The following is a 20,197-nucleotide window of genomic DNA, read 5'->3' as shown; positions in this document are numbered from 1 at the left end:
TAACTACTGATAGGGATAGTTAGCAAATGAAAGATATTAATAGAGAACAAACAATGTATTTACCTTGATATCATGACAAATTACAAAACTCCGCCATCTCTCTCCCCACATCCACCACTGCTGGCGGCACACCTCCAACTGCGCAACGCTACGCGCTGTTCACAGCCAGCTGCCTAACACTACAATGGCGAGTATTCCAACAATGCAAAGCAGCCACAGACTGCACATAGCACAGCCAGCGATTTTCATACAGAGGTGGCGTTACCAATAAAAAAACCTAAACAGCCTACTTACATAGCCCCCATGCTCCCCACAAAAAATTTTACAAATTTTGTTGGGCACTGGCCAATACATATTTGTTAAAAATTTTTTTCACAATTACAATAACAAAGAAATCAAATGCACACACTTATTGATACAATGTTGGTCAAAAGCTAAAATTTTCTCACAGTCCATAAAGACAGTCCTGATCATTCATCACATTGCAGTGTTTTTCTCAAAGTCTGAGCAGTAAAAGAAAATGCACACGGAAGTAGTGGATTTCCATGCAGTCTTGAAGAAGTATCGTTGTCCTTCCAACGGAAAGACAGTGCTGACTCTCGACATGCTGACAGGTAATGGGCCACAAGAGAGCAAACCCACAGCGGAGTCAGTCGAAGTTTTGAAGAGTATTGGTGGGTAGGTCATCACAGAGCAGACCCACTGTAGTCCTGGTAGAGATTACGGTATTGGTGGGCCACCAGAGGTGCAGACCCACTGCAGTCCTTGTAGAAATAATGGTATTGGTGAGTCATCAAAGGTGCAGACCCACTGCAGTCCTTGTAGAGATAATGGTACTGGTGGGTCATCAAAGATCCAGACCCACTGTAGTCCTTGTAGAGATGGCCAGCAGCCATCTGTTGTGACTATGCAGGTGCACAATCACCATTGAAGAGTCTTGCGGATAATAGAGCAAGTCCATAACCACCACTTGTGCACTCACAAAGTTTTTGGACCAGCAATGCTGTTATCCAGTCCCTTGCTGAATTATTAACACACGTGCAAACACTAACAGTCCCTACTTCTCACATATTGTCCATATACTATGACCAATAGAAACGTGTGCAGTGAAATGTAACTTACAAGTTACTTAATTTGATGACCTGGTGTCAATTACAATTTTATAACATAAGAATACAATTACAAGGGTACAGAAAACATCATTAAAAACATAATAGTAGAGATAACATTCGTAGTAATAGGGGCTTTACAAAAGAATAGAAATAAACATATACATCAGTGTTACAAAAATAATGACATAAGTACATACATAAAGATCAGAATAACTTTTGGAATATCAACTTCCACATGAGCATTAAAACAAAACAGAACAAATACTGTATAAACATCTTTACAAAGTAAATAACATGGTATTAGAAAAATTCTACAACATAGGTCTTATCAGATAAACAACTAAAGACAGGAAGTACACAAATACACAAGGGTACACAAACACATAGTGGGATAACACAAGGAAAGGACAGGATTTGTTTTACTGCAGTATTTTGCAAACAAAACTTTCTTTACTTCTCGGAGATCTCCCTTCGTTCTTCATTATTTCCAAAAGTCCTATCTATACCCGCTTTCTGTACTTTTCTCGTATAGCCTCTCAGTGCATTTCATCAAATTCATCGCAACTCATTCTCTTATAGGCTACCCCCTCTTAAGCTAACTTAAATCTACTGAGCTCAGATATATATACCAAGGGACGAGGCAATGCAGCATCACATAAAACAATTAATATAAACAGCAATGAAAAAAAAATGCAGATTTGCGAAGCAAGCAGTATTAAGAAATTAGCAAAGCAATTGTAATATTACAACTAATCTAAGGCAATGTGCAGCAAACAATAAAAATATAAAAATAAATCATTAGTAAAACTGGCTTAACAGAATAATACAAAATCAAATTCAATAACACTATGCCTGGCAAACAGCAGCAACTTATACCTAAATATGACATAGCTCAAGCAGAAAAAATAGTACACTAAAGATAACAATGCAGATAAGGGAAATGTATAATCACATCTTAATGTCTAAGTAATTTAAGTGGTGCACCACAAAAACTAATTCTACAAAAAATTACTCAGTAGTTGAAAAGAAAATTATGTATGCAGTTCCTGGTATTAGTCCCTCCTTATTGTTCTTTCCATTCCAAGAGCTCCTTTTTCGAAGAATGTGGATTACAAAATTATTATTTAATAGATCTGCAGACAGAAAATATTTATATTAGTACATCTATAAAATTTTATTTTAACCAGTGCTGCAGTGCAGCTAGAAACTAGATATTAAACAAAATGGGCAAAGCAAGGCGTGAAACGTCATTCACTAGCCATATGGCATTTCTCTCAATTAGCACGACAATAGCCGTGAAATGTTGCGATGCTTTCTACAAAGGAACGTCAATAGCGATTATAATGGCCTCTTTTTTCTTCTACCTGTGCCGCTGGAAGGCTAATGGTTTTTTTTTGTTCGGGCGGCTGTCGCCCAGGTGTCTGACACAGCTGTGTGCCCACGACGTATTACGTGCAGGTGGTCACTTAACTTTCGTACGGAAATATTTACGACAGCAGTTTCCGCTACAATGGCAGTCTTAAATAAAAATATTTCACAGGTCAAGAATTAGCTTTGCAAACCTGTAAAAACAAAATCCCATGAATATAACAGTGTCCAAAAATTTTCGTCGGCATTGTGATACATTCACGCATTTACACACATTTCATAATTCTAAAAGTACGATTCTCGGTTTCCAACATACGTCTTCACAAGGCAGAGTTCCTAACCGCTACTCATTACTCCTTACCTTATTACACATATACAAATTCGTCGACGCTTCTGCAATACTTCATCATTAGATACATAGCATAATCAAATTCTTCATATAACATTAGCTTACTAATCATAAACATACCTCAACAACATAATACACATCGTCGTCGTAAAAAAATAACATCATAACACTTCAGTCAAATCTCAAAATCGTCGTAGCTTCCTCCAATAGTTTCAAAACCTAAAAAAGAATTCTCTGCTCGTGTCAAAACTGTCATCTGCCTCAAACGTACTTTAAAAATCGCGATCCCATACCAAACACATCATTCAAAGCTCTCATAGTATCACAATGGTTCTGGAAAAATATGAACAGTTCACAAAGTACAGACTAAATACAATTTCGTAAGTGTGAAGTTACCCAACTGTGTAATTGCGTAAACATGTGTCACTGATGTAGTAAAAAAAAAGTTTATCTCTCAGTTAAATGATCAGATAGCTGTGTAATTTGTGTGTTAGAGAAATATGGTACCGACGTGTAAAGTTGTATAAGCAAATACCATATTAGCTAGGGCTCCTTCTGCTTGCCAAGCACATGATACACAAAGTAAGCATGTACCCCCCTGAGGATTAATGTAATTATATCCTCAGGTGTTACAGATTACAGCAATGGAATGAAATCTATCACGGAAAACTTTCTTTGTAATTCAAAAATTTTTAAAAATAAATGTTTTAAGTACAAAATTAATTACTGAAATGCGTGTCCTGTAGCGCTAAACTGTGCGGCTTCTTGTAAGATAATCTCTGTAGAAGTGTCGTAGTTATCGTCCTCTGAAAGCTAAGTTCCGCAAAAGTCAATGTACTTACCTCATGATAAACAAAAGTGAAATGCTTTGCGTATAGATATCTTAGTTATTACGCTTATTACCGTGATGAAGAAAGTACTGTGCTGTAACGTATTGTTGTGCTACAGAGAAGGCTGTCTCCTTGTAGCTATACCACAAAAGTTACTACTAAAACATGTTTTACTTTCCAGAAGAATTCAGAAAAATTGTGCAGATATAAAACAGATACACCGCAAAAGCAACAATGCAAATTGTGTCACACATTAGTAGCGTCGTGATATAGTCGTGTAGCTGTCAAATAAACTAACCACTGTGTCATCTGGTATCTCTCAGAAAGCACTTTGAATCCATAATGTATTTTCAAGTACACCAAAATGTTGCCTTAAAATCTCATTAACAGTACTGGTAAATGTTCTAAGTATGCGAGCCTTATAGTCGTTACGTAATTGTGCAACTAACAATCAAGAATGTACACACACAATAACACTGTGTCGTCTGTTCGCAATAACAATGCATTCGTAATTTCTGTTTAAATAAGTTCTCTTGGTTCTTGACTGGATATTTAACTTCAAACATTGTTGCATATTAACAGATTCTAGGTTTGACAAAGCATACTAGCAATGTAAAGTGAAAAGTTATATGGCAAAGACAAACTTAAAAAGCAGATTATCTTTCAATAAGCGGTTTTACATGTGAAATGTGGTGTAATCCTTTACTCTTCATAGTACGCAGACTTTCAACTGAAAAGCAATTGTCATGTTTTATACGTCGGTAAAGAATGCTGGAATTTTTCTCAAGGCTAGCGTCTTACGTTATTTTTCTCGGAGCCAGCGGGCGCACGCGGCTGCCTGCTGTGCGAGTCATTGTCTGTCTCTTTGTTGCCGCGCGCCGTTATTGGGATTAGGAGACCTAACTTCTACAAATTCACTCCGACGAGAAGGCCCTGCCCCGTTTGAATCCCGCCAGTTCTGATGCAATTCAGGTCTGTCGTTACGATCACATCGTCTGTCGTCATGTCGGTAGTTTCTGTGGTTTCTTTCTTGTCGGTTAAGTGGTGGAGAATTTCTCCCTGAATCGTAACTGCGCGCTGGACCGTTGCGTCTAAAGTTATTCTGTCCCTCGTAATAATAATTGTTTTGGTTCCCATATTGTCTGTTTCTCTGATTGTCTCTGTGATAGTCATTACCGCGGAGAGGTGATCTTTCCCTGTAATTATTACTACTCTGCCAACGGTTGTTATACGGGTGGTGTCTGTTTCGGTCACGATTTGTGTTGTGAGAATAGCCTTGTCGCGTCCAGTTATTATTTCTTTCATCGCGGAATTGCGACGGATGTGATCTGTAATTGTTGTGCTCGTGCGTTCCGCGATTGTCAGTGTCAATTTCCAGTTCTTGTAAGAGTCCTTGAAATGCTTCAATGTCGTCTTTGCAACGTCCTGCCAAAATAATGTGTCGCAAATGTTCAGGCAGTTTGATTAAGCAAATGCGGATGAGTTCTGAGGGGCTGTATGGGTTTGACAGGTACTGATTCTTGTGCAACATGTCTTCAAAATATTTCACAAGACTGGAGAATTCAGATTGTTCGAAATGTTTCATCATTATGATGCCATGTTTTACTCGGTCTTGTGTGGTTTGAGACCAATATGCTGAGAGGAAGGCATGGTAAAATTCTCCTTCACTATGACAATCGTGAATGACCGAACGCATTCTTACAGCTGGTTCATTCTCTAAATAGCCACACATAAATTCTAATCTGTGTTCTAATGACCAGTTGGGGGGAAAACAATGAGAGAATTGATCGAGCCACGCTTGTGGATGAATGTCGTTGGCAGAATTCTTAAACGTTTTGAATTTACGTGTAGTAATGAACAGCTTATAGTCAAAGTCATCATGTCGGCGAGTCGCATATCGCTCATTGTTAGGTCGTGTCGGCCGTTCCATCTCAAAATTCGGTGCGCATTGCCAGTTTCTTTCATAACTTCCGAAATGCCCTGTGTTATTATTTTGTGGCTGTTCCGTATTTCTAAGTCCCTCTTCCCGTGTTGGGGCGCGAGTGTCCTCTGAAATACGTAATTCTTGTATTACCTGTGTCAGCTGATCTTGTACTTCGCGGATTTCTCTTTTGTACTGTGTATTGATTTGATTTTGATTTTGTTTGAATTTTCTAATTTGTTCATACTCTTCTGTGTCAGTGAAGGCTACAGGTCTTGTGCCATTCAGATCATCATCTACCTTTGTAGATAAGTTAGTGACCTGATCCGAAAGTTCGCCTACTTTCTCCGATAGTGAACACATTTCCTCAGTGTGTTTTTCTGAACCAAGTTTCAGAGTGTCCATTTGTGTTGAAATCGAATCTACTGTGTCCTTCAAGTTTTCCTGAGTTTTTGCAAGTTGCATAACCGAATCGGTAGATGCAACTGAGTCAAATTTAGCTTGCAAGGTCTCATGATTTTCATGAACAGTAGTTTGCAGTTCTTTTATGGCTGCTTCGTGATTCTGTAGTGCATTTTCATGACGCGAAAAAATAGGTTGGAAATGCTCACAAATTTGTGTTTTTACGTCATTACAGACTTTTTGACATTTCGATTCAATGTGATGTAACTCATTAGTTAAATCCTCACGTGTTTGTTCAAGTGTGGTGTCTAACTTTTTGAGATTTTGTTCCACTGTGTCTAACTTTCGAAGATTTTGTTCCATTGTGTCTAACTTTTGAAGCTTTTGTTGTGTTTGTCCCATTTGTTGTATTAATTGTAACAACAATGCACTGGTGTCTGGAACATGTTCCTCAGTGCTTTTCGGCAGTGAATTTGCACCGGAAACATTCACATTTTGACAAGCAGAAAATGTGTCTTGACTTATTTGAGAAAACGGTGAGGATCCAAAACCTGAATCTACAGTATTTGCGAGATCGTGTCGCGTCATTTCGGATTCCTGAGCCGAGCTATTGCCGACCGATCGATCGATAATGCTTCCCTCTTCACTAATTGTTTCACTGTCCACGCCATTGTTTGAAACCCGCTCCATTTCCCTATGCGCAATTACCAAATTACTACTATTAACATTAGTTAATTCATTATTCTGCGGCGCTAACATATTGCTTTCGTCTTCACTGTCATTTCTCAATTTACTTTGGAGCCTAGTGTTACGTTTTTCACACGCCATTATTGTCACAGTATTTCACACGACAACACAGAAAAACTCAATTTGAAGAGCAAAAATAAGAGAACACATTAACATAACACTGAAAATAATATCTAGTTAATTGCAGCTGCGAAATACTTGGTGCAAATCTACATGCATACCACAACTGTTTTACTGTACAACAATGAAAAACTACAACTACAATGGAAATTCTCTCTACAATTACGCGCTAGCAATAAACAAAAGCTACACTAATTACACAAACTATAAGAAAAAATCAGAAGATTCCAGTGAGGTATCCTCGGCTAAGGGTCGACATATGAAACGTCCCCTTTTAACAATTTTTTACAACTGTGCTTAACCTGATACACAATATTTTTTAGCGCAACGCAATCTGACTTTCAAAATTCCCTACAAAAGGATGGCCCTGACTAACATTAAACTATACCTTTCACAAATCACTTACCTCACAAAAATCTTCGCTGCTCAAGCTACTGCAATACAGCGAGCGCCACTACTGCCAGCTAAATAAAAGATTCAAACTATGGAAGGCACTAACTACTGATAGGGATAGTTAGCAAATGAAAGATATTAATAGAGAACAAACAATGTATTTACCTTGATATCATGACAAATTACAAAACTCCGCCATCTCTCTCCCCACATCCACCACTGCTGGCGGCACACCTCCAACTGCGCAACGCTACGCGCTGTTCACAGCCAGCTGCCTAACACTACAATGGCGAGTATTCCAACAATGCAAAGCAGCCACAGACTGCACATAGCACAGCCAGCGATTTTCATACAGAGGTGGCGTTACCAATAAAAAAACCTAAACAGCCTACTTACAAAGTACAGTACATACTGACGACACTAAAATGAGCTCTAACATGGAAATTAAGCGTTTCCCGACACATGCCCACACAACATGTTTTCTTTGTTTGTGTGTGAGGAATGTTTCCTGAAAATTTCGCCGTAACTTTTTGTAACACTCTGTATATCCCTGCTGATATATAACAACGCCCATCAGCAGCTGAAGGTATTAATATAATTCTAATTTCGTTCTAGACGGCTGGTCATTAATGGTGACTGCTCAGGACATGTCCGAAAGAACAGACACCATATCGATATAAGTATACAATTCTCTTCGAGTCTACATACTACCACGGCGATAACCGAATCATTCATAAAGGCGACGGCTGAGATAGTCAGTGCTAGGGAAGCGTATTTGGGTGTTCTGTTGGCACCCACCTACATAGGGATAAACGATCATCAGGATAAAATAAGAGAAATCAGGGCTCGCACCGAAAAAATTTAAGTGCTCGTTTTTCCCGAGCGCCGTTGGAGAGTGGAACGGTAGAGAGGCAGCTTGAAGGTGGTTCACTGAAAACTCTGCCAGGCACTTAACTGTGGATAGCAGAGTAATCACGTAGATGTATATGTTTACCGTGAGAAGAAATCGGTCCTTCCAATCTTCATTGCGCTATGGATTGAAGGTGTGTTCTACTTTGGAGAGAAGAGCGCATGATCGCTATCCCCGTCCATCACCATTTCCTGATCTTTCTACTTTGCAGGAAGAATGATATAAGATTATCTTGAAACTAGTAGAGGATCTGTACTGATCCATTCCGAGGCGACTCGTAGCTACTTTGAATGACAATGGTTTTCCTACACCAGACTAAGCATGGCAGTGTGTGGTGTTTGTTGCGTTTTTGTCCACTGGTATGTAGGTGTAGATTGGTGACGAGAATCATCTTACTCCAGACACCTCGAAACAGCGTATACGTTCTACCCTCGCGGCATCTTCACCTGCCTAACTAGCGTGCTTAGCAACTGCGTCCTTCGAGTTCGCAACTCCACCGGCCAGACTGACACGGACGTCGACGCCGCAGTTCTGTGGTGCAGTTCAGCTGCTCTTTTGTCTGGCCTTATTCAGGTGCGGGCTGTGTTCCTGTGCTGGCCGTTATGCGCCGGCCGCCCACAATAAAAGCGCAAACAGGTGACCTGAATTCTTTCCCAGGTCGCGCGTCTCCTTATTCCTTTCTTTTTTCATTGCACAGTCGTAAATTATCTACCTCGGGAAAGCAAATATGAGTCTGCATTCGCAAAGTGGACTTCGGCCGTTTTTCACAATTAGTCCTGAGAACGGCATCAGACTGCTGCGGTTCGCCGTACCGCCTCTCACCGCTGTAATGCTCGTAACGTCGACAGGTCCTGTCAAAGGGGCAAGGAACTCTAACATAGAGGAAGTTAAAGTAAGCCCGACGAGCAATATGAATTGGGCAAATGAAATTACTAATTCAGTGTTTGAGGTGGAGTAACTGAAATGGAGATACCACGAGAATAAGTCTCGCGCTGATGCATGAAATAACGAGTATGATCAGTGGTTTGTTGTTCAGTACCTACTTAAGATACATCGTACGTGGTTCTCCCTCATGCACGGTAAACATTGTCCCTATTCAACACAGATCACGTTAATGTGGATAAGTTGATTCATATGTGGGTTAGTGGATTTATTTGTGTGGTACAAGTGTTGCGACATGTTACATCGAAGATGCTCGCTAATGACAGAAAGTCGAAATTATCCAATAGCAAATAAATATGAAAAGTGTACAGCCCACAGCGGACTACGCTTTCATTTGAAGTCACGTAATGAAGGTAAGTGTTCCGGTACAAACTGTGTACCAATTAGGTTCCTTTCGGAGTATGGTGGTGTAATAGCTCCAAATTTCGCGGTCACATACAACTGCTCGCACGGCGAAAGATATGCAACTTAAAAATTGGAAAGTTGCACAGATTGCACCAATACACAAGAAAGGATATAGGAGTAACCTGCCTAATTATAAACCCACATCACTGACATCGATTTCTAACACGAATTTTGAACATGCGCTGTGTTCGAACGTTATAAATTACGCCAAATTAAACGACCTATTGACACATATTCAGCAGATTCAGGAAACATTTCTGGGTTCAAATGGCTCTGAGCACTATGGGACATAACTTCTGAGGTCATCAGTCCCCTAGAACTTAGAACTACTTAAACTTAACTAAAGACATCACAAACATCCATGCCCGAGGCAGGATTCGAGCCTGCGACCGTAGCGGTCGCGCGGTTCCAGACTGTAGCGCCTAGAACCGCTTGGCCACTCCGGCCGGCGAAACATGAAACACAACTGGTTCTTTAATCATACGAAGTAATGAATGGATTCCAACAGGATTTCGTACGTATAGACTTTCAGAAGGCTTTTGACAGTGTTTGTCACAAACGAATTTTAATAAAATTGCATGCCTATGTGTATCACCGCATTTGTGTTGATGGGTTCGTTATTTCCTGTGAGACAAGTCACAGTTCGCAGTAAATGAAGGAATGTGATCGAGTGAAACGGAAGTGATACGTGGTGTGTCTAAAAAGTTCGGCGAATGGCGACATATCTGAACGGCAACTTGGTGTATGTGTGCGTGCATGCTCATGGGTCTTCGGAGACATGAGGAGAATCGATACACGGCATGCACTGCATGTGACTGGCTGTGTAAACAGACTGCAACGAGTTGACCGTCGTCAGTGTGGGAGAGGAAGTGTCACAGCGCAATGGAGCAACGTGTAAACATCAAGTTCTACTACAAATTGGGGAATACTGCAACGGAGACACATGGAATGTTGGTGCAGGTCTACGGGAGGGAAGCTGTGAGCAGAAAATGTGCTTACGAAAGTTTTAAACGCTTCCGTGAAGGGAAGGAAGCAACTGAGCATAAGCCACGTTCAGGTCTACCATCGACAGGCAGAATCCCAGAAAAGATCGAGAGAGTGCGACAAATGATGGCACAAAATCGCCGACGGACCGTCAAACTGATTGCGGAGGAATTGGGCATTAGCAAGGATACGGTGCACCCCATCGTCAGCGATGATTTGGGTAAACGGAAGATCTGCCCCCGATTTGGCCACACAAGCTCACAGACGAGCGGAAAGGAAAACGGATGGAAGCTGCTGGTGATTTCATATCCACGTGTGACCAGCATCCATTACTTCGGAACATTGTAGAGAAGCAGCCTACTAACGCCGTAATAAATTCACATCAGTCTTTCCATTGTGTGCCAGCCAGTCCGTTGTAACTAGCTCTGACGTCATAAATGTTACGCAATACTTTAAAAATCAAGCAAATAACCTAAGACATTTCTAGCATGTCAGGAGTAATACTAAATTAAAATGTGTTAAATATCAGTTCGATAACTTTACCCATTTTCGAAATTTTGACGTTTTTCTGTAAAAATCATTGGCGCAACAGAAAAGAGCTACAGAGTTATAAATTTATAATTAGATTCATTTTTCATAATTATTTAATAAAAACAGTACTTTGGATTTCACAAATTAAAATTTTAGTGGAAATTCATGATTTTCTGGTTTTCGTCTTAAAACTTAAGGAAGCAAGATAGATTAAGTAGGCTAATAAATAAGGCTAGGATGTTTATATTTAAGTAGAATGGAGATCCGCTATCACCATAAGTATGTGAGAGGTTTCATTTGAATACCTATAAAACTATAGCGATAGCGTATCTCCAAAGGGCCAGTTCAGAGCTCGTCTACTGCGTGCAGTGTAATTAAATTAATTCCCTCGCCCAAAATATTTAACTTAGCCACGTCAAATTTTTATTATAATTACTTACCAGTGTGCTGAATGCACATTTAAATTAAGAGCTTCATCGGCCATCAGCAAGAGAAGCTCTGATTTATTCAATAACTTAATGTGGTGCATTGCTAGCCCAGCGGCTAGTCGGGAGAGCCGATTTGATCAGGAGTTCCCTTAGCCGTCCGCACCGCGGCTTTATATATAAGAACGCTGCGAGAGGAAGGAAGGCCCCAGTTCTCTCCAGACGCTGAATAACACGCCATCTGTGTCGGGAGACGCGTCGCGTCGGTATCATTGCTATAAACGGCCTCGGATGCCGTATTTAGTTGCTCGGGATGCGCTTAACCATGAGATCATTTTCGAGTGAAGTGTTAATTCTGGGATGACTTTAAATATCGATCTTCAGTTTGCGTATTGTCGTATTTTCACGTGCCGCCGCGGGACAGACATTCTACCAATTATTTAGCGTGGCGTTTGATGAAACTTATCATCAAATTATGGCGAGCATTCATTTAAACATTTAATTTGGACAGTTATAGTTGCATCAGCGCATTAGACTCTGAACTGCTCTGTTAGTCAGATATTGTGGATTCTTTTGTTTTCATCTGTGACTTTCAGAATATAGAGAAAGTTCTTTTTTTCACGATCGTTTTGATTATAAATCCCAGACAATCTCCTAATTCCTAAGAGCTATAAGCTGTAACTATAAGTGTATTCTCAGATGAAGTGGGCACTAGGAATTCTAATTACAGGCTTCACGTTTTGCTAATCACTTTCTGGTAGCCAATATTGTAGTTAGAGAGCCAAACGGTAAACAACAGCAAAAATAATAGGAACATTTAACAACAATAATTTCACCCGCTGCCGCACATATGGTTAATCGGCCGGGAAATGCAATGTTTCTACATTCTACAGAATTTTTATACAGCAATCATATTTTCCACCCGCCGCCCCACAACATCATCGTCATAGATGAGACCTGGTGCTACCAGTTCGATCCGGAATCAAGGTGTTCACCGTCTTCCCCGCGCCCAAGTAAAAGCCGTCTGCAAAGGTCCAAGGTGAAATCACTGTCGACCTTCTTCGACAGCAATAGCATCATCCACAACGAATTTGTTCCTGCAGGTCTAACTATTGACGCTGCATTTTACGAGTCCGTTTTGAACCGATTTCTACAGTGTATCCGGCGGGTTCGGCCTGAGTTGCACAGGACTGGACAATGGATGTTACTCCACGGCAATGCCTCTGCACACTGAGCGATCCGTATGGGATACTCCCTGGCGCAAAGGATGGTAACTGTTCTTGAACACCCTGCATACTCTCCTGATCTGGCTCCTGCGGACTTCTTCGCGTTTCCCCGCTTGAAGGCGGCCATGAAAGGCGAACGTTGTCCGGGCGTAAATGCCATCAAAGATACTATAACGCCGTTCTGTGATCGATTCCACAGGAGTTCTTTGCTGATACACTCCTTGAAATGGTAAAAAGAACACATTGACACCGGTGTGTCAGACCCACCATACTTGCACCGGACACTGCGAGAGGGCTGTACAAGCAATGATCACACGCACGGCACAGCGGACACACCAGGAACCGCGGTGTTGGCCGTCGAATGGCGCTAGCTGCGCAGCATTTGTGCACCGCCGCCGTCAGTGTCAGCCAGTTTGCCGTGGCATACGGAGCTCCATCGCAGTCTTTAACACTGGTAGCATGCCGCGACAGCGTGGACGTGAACCGTATGTGCAGTTGACGGACTTTGAGCGAGGGCGTATAGTGGGCATGCGGGAGGCCGGGTGGACGTACCGCCGAACTGCTCAACACGTGGGGCGTGAGGTCTCCACAGTACATCGATGTTGTCGCCAGTGGTCGGCGGAAGGTGCACGTGCCCGTCGACCTGGGACCGGACCGCAGCGACGCACGGATGCACGCCAAGACCGTAGGATCCTACGCAGTGCCGTAGGGGACCGCACCGCCACTTCCCAGCAAATTAGGGACACTGTTGCTCCTGGGGTATCGGCGAGGACCATTCGCAACCGTCTCCATGAAGCTGGGCTACGGTCCCGCACACCGTTAGGCCGTCTTCCGCTCACGCCCCAACATCGTGCAGCCCGCCTCCAGTGGTGTCGCGACAGGCGTGAATGGAGGGACGAATGGAGACGTGTCGTCTTCAGCGATGAGAGTCGCTTCTGCCTTGGTGCCAATGATGGTCGTATGCGTGTTTGGCGCCGTGCAGGTGAGCGCCACAATCAGGACTGCATACGACCGAGGCACACAGGGCCAACACCCGGTATCATGGTGTGGGGAGCGATCTCCTACACTGGCCGTACACCACTGGTGATCGTCGAGGGGACACTGAATAGTGCACGGTACATCCAAACCGTCATCGAACCCATCGTTCTACCATTCCTAGACCGGCAAGGGAACTTGCTGTTCCAACAGGACAATGCACGTCCGCATGTATCCCGTGCCACCCAACGTGCTCTAGAAGGTGTAAGTCAACTACCCTGGCCAGCAAGATCTCCGGATCTGTCCCCCATTGAGCATGTTTGGGACTGGATGAAGCGTCGTCTCACGCGGTCTGCACGTCCAGCACGAACGCTGGTCCAGCTGAGGCGCCAGGTGGAAATGGCATGGCAAGCCGTTCCGCAGGACTACATCCAGCATCTCTACGATCGTCTCCATGGGAGAATAGCAGCCTGCATTGCTGCGAAAGGTGGATATACACTGTACTAGTGCCGACATTGTGCATGCTCTGTTGCCTGTGTCTATGTGCCTGTGGTTCTGTCAGTGTGATCATGTGATGTATCTGACCCCAGGAATGTGTCAATAAAGTTTCCCCTTCCTGGGACAATGAATTCACGGTGTTCTTATTTCAATTTCCAGGAGTGTAGTTTCAGAAGCTGTACGAACGTGTTGTAGCGGGTGGCGACTATTTTGAAGAGCAGTAAAGAACATTTGTTTATATTGTTTGTGCTGTTCCCAGTATATACAAACTACTTATGAGACAATCTGAGAAGCTCTCTCGGATTGCATGCGGATGAATTCTGTCATTCAGGTGATTAAAACAAATAGCTAAATGATTTAAACAAGATATCTGCACGGTGCAGAAAGTGGACGTTGACTGTAAACAATAAAAAGTGTGAGTTCTTGCTCACAAGTACTAAAAATCAGTTAAATTTAGCTTACACGATAAATCACACGAGTTTTAAAGTGTTCGGTTCAACTATATACCTAGGGATTACAATTACGAATAATTAAATTAGAGCAGTACCACAAAAAATGTTTCAGGTAAGGCGAACAACAGGTAGCATACAAAAGAGGTAAGAAATCTACTGAGGCTAATGCCTGCACTACCGAAGTCCCACTTTTTCTGAAGTACTGCTGTGCAGTGTCGGGTCTTTACCTAATACGTATTGACGGAGGATATCGATAAAATACAAAGAAAGACAGATAGCTCGTTGTTGTCTTCTCTAATTAGCAGAAAGAATATCATGCGTATAACACGTGAATTGGGATGGCAATCATTAATACAAAGGAGTTTTTCGTTGCTACGACTTCTTTTCATTAATATCTTATAATTAATTCCCCCCCGAAACTTTTTCATTAAATTCCAATCGTGAATATTCTCTTTAAAATCCTAAAATATTTTGCTGATACTCGCATACGTAAGGAGAAATGTCCATCGCAATGAAATAAGAAAGACATAAGAGGCTGCATGGGAAGATTTTCCCGCGTGCTATTCGAGAGTGTAACTGTAGAAAAATAATCTAAAAGTGGTCTCAAAACCCCTCTTGGAAAGCACTTCAGTGTGGATTGCAAAGTAGTCGTATACGACGTGCGTTCAATAAGAAATTCTACACATTTTTTCCGACCAATTTCAGTTGAAAAATAAATGTGGAATTTGTCGTAGGACATCGTGGAGGAGTCCCGCTTCAGCCCCTGTAGTTTCATAAAAGGTAAATCAGAGCATCGCAACTACTCGTGGGCACTTACGCAATGTCTGTGGAGACCTGGCAGTGAACGAAAGCACGGCGAGTCGTTGGGCGAGGTGTCTGTCATCATTGCAACAAGGTGGCGCAACTCTGTCCGATCCCCCACGTTCCGGATGGCATCACAGAGCTGCGACTCCCGTAGTGTTGGATCGGTCGGTCATTCTCATTCAAGATGATTGACAGATCACAAACACCTCACTGCCCAGCTTGACGTCTCTGTTGGTATTGCTGACACAATAGTTCACCAGTTGGGGTACTCAAAGCTGTGCTTATTCGCCTTCTAACAAGAGGGTTTCATCTGTTTGGCAGAATAAAGGATGCACTCCGAGGAAAGCAGTACATGGATGACGGGGAGGTTATTGAAGCAGCAAGACGTTGATTCCGACGTCGACCAGTAAAGTGCTAACATGTGGGCACGCAAGATTGTAATATATTGATTATTCCTTGCTACTGTAGTGGTATCTTGAAGCTGTAAGAAAGGACAGGCGTTCCAAGGCGCAGAAGCAGAGACGATGTTGCGGGCAGACGAAACTGGGAGATATATTGTTACATGAAGTAAACAGTAAGGGGAGAGCCTTGCGGAAATGGAGACGCCCCCAGACGCCATCCCAGGGCGTTAGTTACTCTTCAAGGAATTAACATGTAACTTCATATGTCGTCTATACGCTGTAGTAGGTTGTCACCGTAGAACTTTGTAACCAACAAAAAAAATGGTTCAAATGGCTCTGAGCACTATGGGACTTAACATCTATGGTCATCAGTCCCCTAGAACTTAGAACTACTTAAACCTAACTAACCTAAGGACAGCACACAACACCCAGTCATCATGAGGCAGAGAAAATCCCTGACCCCGCCGGGAATCGAACCCGGGAACCCGGGCGTGGGAAGCGAGAACGCTACCGCACGACTTTGTAACCAACAGGCACGTACTAGTGTATAAAGTCAGCTTGATACCAGTCCTGAGAACAGCAACGTCAGTAGACTCACAAGGGTTAGAAAGAGAGCGAAAACGCCAAAAACTGGTGACCCAGCAGTCTCTACTCCGGGGAGCCCGAGGGGCGGGGCTAAATGGCGTATAACAAAAATGTTGTAAGCCTTATTTGGCAGAGCAGGTACGTTTAGCTTTCAGCGGAACTACGTTGATACCAAATACGGACTTAGTTAGTGCAACTGCGTTAACATCCCCGCCTTGGGAGCAATAGAGGGGACCTAACTAAACCATGATTGGCATTCACCTGCAAGGTACCTACGGGATTGGCTGGATGGCCTTAAGTGGGGAAAAACTATGCCCCCACGCGACTCTTTAAAACCCCTAGATTCCTCATTTTGGCAGAGTTCTAAGTAAGACGATCCGGGCGCCGAATCCGCGTCCGTCGACTCCAGCCTCGGTCCAGCTCCGCGTAAGTCTGCTCTCTCTCACTTGGAGTGCCTCAGTGAACGGTGTCACATTCATTTGTTTTGTTCTGCAATTAAGTCGTTGCCTTAAGATGCTGCTAGTGTTTGCTACTGTGGTTAGCATCCACTCAAGGGACTTCTGCACTGGCTTCTGTTGTAACAGTGTTACTCATGCTTTTTCTAACCCTAGAACTAGCCTCCACTGTATTAGTTATTCCCGTCTGGAATAGGCAACTATTTCAAAAGCCTGTTTGTCCGAGAGTCCACAACGAGTTCCCTACCGAGTCTCACCACCTGCATTTCTAGTAAATACCTGTACTAATGTTGGCTCAGATAGAAGAAAACAATTAAATGCCTTCACTGTGAATTGTCCTTGTGACTTCTGCTCTGTACCGCTCCGGAGCGCAGACTGACAAGCAACCCCTTTTTCCCGCTCCCACTTATGTCAGGACGCGACAGGGTCTCCCAGAGGGGAAGTCTAACCCCAACGCTTTGAAGGAAGATTATGATGAAAAATAGAGTTTTGAAGCCAAAAGAGTTAGAAACGGTGTGGTGTGTTTCAATCTTGAATAAAACAAACGTGCTTTCAGGGAAAAATGTGTGGATCATTATTTCTCGAACTTCCCTCGTATATGCAGATGGAATTTGGATGTAGGTGAAAAAGGTGCACTATATTTCAGAAGGAATGGTTCATTGATGGAAATTTGAATGCTATATACGAATAGGAAGACGGTATTCTCTGCAGTACGAAACATAAATGATGTTTTTTGAATCACGAATCTAACAAGGTGTGCTGTCGTATTTAGTACCAGGGTCTGGGTGCTGCAATGTAATGTAACTGTGGGTTACATGTTTATGGAAGCATTGTCTGTAGCTCCTGGTCTTGTAGTTCCGATGACTCTCGATCATGGGACCCCGGGTCCCTCAACATCATGTCATTGTTATCGACTCGCAAGTCGTCGAAATGGTGTCAAATAGAAAGGCTTCAGGTGACTGAACTTCCGAGAACGGCGATTCCGCCCAAATATGCCTTACGCACTTTTCATTTCATGGGGGCATTATAAAATGTCACGTTACAACGCCCGAAAACGTTATCCCAGATTCAAACAGGACCAAGAGAGGCAACAACAGAGTTGCAAGCATATATCTCTTATTCATGAAAACTATAATACCTATTTATCGTATTTAACCTGACCAGATAAGGCCCCTAAGGTCCTCTCTTCCATCCAGGCAGGAACAAAACATACACAAAAAACATTAAATATGATTCACAATAATAATAATTTTTATTATTAACAGAAGTAAAAATGGTCAGTAATAATAATAATAGTAATAATAATATACCAGCAATGATGATAAAATTATGTAAGAATTATGAATGATACTGCTTATTTATTATGAGACAAACACAGTAATAATAATTTGCATTATTAATAAAATGTAGTAATTGTTAAGAAAAATAAAATAGTATAGGTATTAAGGGTGACCCTGATTAGTTTAGCAGTTTTGGTGTCTTGTTGAGTGTTAGAAGAAGCGGAAGGAGAATTCCTGCTGCGAAAAGACTGCACTTCGATAGAGAACTCTGTAGATAAGAGGAGGGAAAAGTGTTGTGCGAAAGAGGACTGACGAAAGTGAGCTGCAGAAGAGATAGCTGTGGCGACAGAACGTAAGTCATTATCTGTCTTTGAAGTTTGAAATCATTTTAATTTTTCTAATATTTTAAGGAAGATTCTCCCAAAGTCGTGTTCCTGACACAGAGAATGATTTAGAGGTGATGGCAGTGTTGCGGTCAGAGAGGATTGTACTTCGTTGAGAACGAGTGCTTTTGCTGTGTTGTTCAGATAGTGTAAGAGTCGAAGATGAATAGGGCAGATACAACTGTAACGGGTGAAGATAAATTGAAAGCAGTGCAGTTATTTGGATGAAGATGTAGCAAACATAGAGTATTGCCACGTAGCCATGATATTGTTCATAGGCAGGAGTGATATGGTCGAAATAGCGTACATCACAAATGTATCGCAAACAGAACCCTGGAAATAACTATCCAACAGTTGTCGACGGATATGATACAGTGGTATCTGACCACGGAGGACAATTATCTTCTGGGCACAAGTAGCTTCCATGACATCATATTTCGATGTTATGTGCGTGTGTATGTATGTGTGTTTTGGGGATCAAGAAACTCAGTGTTGATTTAGAACGATCTCCTTAAAACAATCGCCGGCCCGGGTGGCCGACCGGTTCTAGGCGCTACAGTTTGGAACCACGCGACCGCTACGATCACAGGTTCGCATCCTCGGGCATGGGTGTGTCTGATGTTCTTAGGTTACTTAGGTTTAAGTAGTTCAAAGTTCTAGGGGACTGATGACTTTAGACGTTATGTCCCATAGTGCTCAGACCCATTTGAACCATTTTTAGAACAATCGGAAAGGAATGTGGTTAAAATTAAACTTGCATAAAATACAATTTCGCTTAAGCTTACAGTCAAACTCTTTCATTTTCATTCAAAGTCCATTATACACAACAAGGAAGAATCCTCAATTCCCTATTAAAATTCTACTGAACTATAGAACAGAGGCTAAATGAAATTATTCAGGAAAATGTGACTGGCTTATCATTAACAAGCAATCGACGTTGTCCAGTAGCAGATAGACAATATCTTAATGTGCGATTAGCCTTCATGTAATTATTGTCCTCTGAAACGGCACCGGCCGGCTTCCTTCCTGATCCTTCCCTAATCCCATTGGTCTGATGACCTCGCTGTTTGGTCCCCTCCCCAAAACCAACCACCTAGCCTTGTAATTATTGTACATGGTTATTTCTGCCATGAAAAATGTTGGGGCCTGCCCAGTCGTCTTGCGTAGGCTGCCTAAGGGAAGCTGCGTTCCCGGAACGATGTTGCGGCGGCGCGGTTCTTTCCGTCCCTTTACGACGGACCTGCACCTACCTGTCAACATTGTCTCAGCAGATCATCAGTAGGAAAGCCGAGTAAAACCTACTGTACTTCGACGTGAACCAGGCTGCAATTCAAATCACTAATCTACGTTTCGGGAGAAACACGAAATGAAAGGTTGGGAATTTTGTCCTCAATTAATATATTCTGAAACTTAGGTGAACAAGTATCACTGCCAAGCCCGTGCTAGTCTTAACACAGTCACTCACAATCCCTTTCACTCACGTTAGCTAGTTTATGATGTTGCATTTCCCGGAAACGTAATAGCTACAAAAACACTAATTGTTTTTGATTTAGAACACTCGCCAAATATTAAGTCTGTCGGTACCAAATGCAGTCACAGTTTTTAGCCACCGACCTGCTCAATACGCCACGCGGAATATATGTCTTTTCTCATCACAAAATTCACTTAAAAATTCCGAAATTTCTACACGCCCATCGGA

Source organism: Schistocerca nitens, chromosome 1, assembly GCF_023898315.1.
Source record: "Schistocerca nitens isolate TAMUIC-IGC-003100 chromosome 1, iqSchNite1.1, whole genome shotgun sequence".
Lineage (NCBI taxonomy): Eukaryota > Metazoa > Arthropoda > Insecta > Orthoptera > Acrididae > Schistocerca > Schistocerca nitens.
Note: the sequence above shows the minus strand (reverse complement) of the source record.